Here is a 500-nt window from a genome sequence, read left to right on the forward strand (position 1 = left end):
GCCTTGAACTCCTGCACGCATCAACAGGAAAACAGGGTCAGCGTGACCCCTGACCCCAGCTCCGGCCATAACCAGCCCTCACCCTGCAGCCCCCAGCGCTTTAGGGGGGGGGGAAGGCGAGGGGTTCCCTGCAGCTCTGAGCATCGCTGCTTGGATCAGCCCCAGCTCCGGGCCAGAGGTGCACAGAGCACCCTGAGGTCAGCACTCCATCCTCCTCCTGCCTTTCCCATAGGAGAAGGGAGCAGCACAGCCCCCAACGTGACCAAAACGGCCCCCCCAGCGCTGGGAGAAGCCCCCCACCACCACCCTGAGATGCACAGCAGAGCTGGAGAGCTGATCCCTCACCATCCCATGCCATGGGAGCGAGTGCCCCCCTCCCACCCCCCAGCACATCCCATAGCAGCACTGCCATCCCAGCCCCAAACTGCGCCCCCCCCCACCCCACAACCCATCTCCTCCCACCCCCCAGCGCCAGCTCCCACGCTGACACAGCGCTGCAC

This window comes from Tetrao urogallus, assembly GCF_951394365.1.
Source record: "Tetrao urogallus genome assembly, chromosome: 24".
In the NCBI taxonomy this organism is placed as follows: Eukaryota; Metazoa; Chordata; class Aves; order Galliformes; family Phasianidae; genus Tetrao; species Tetrao urogallus.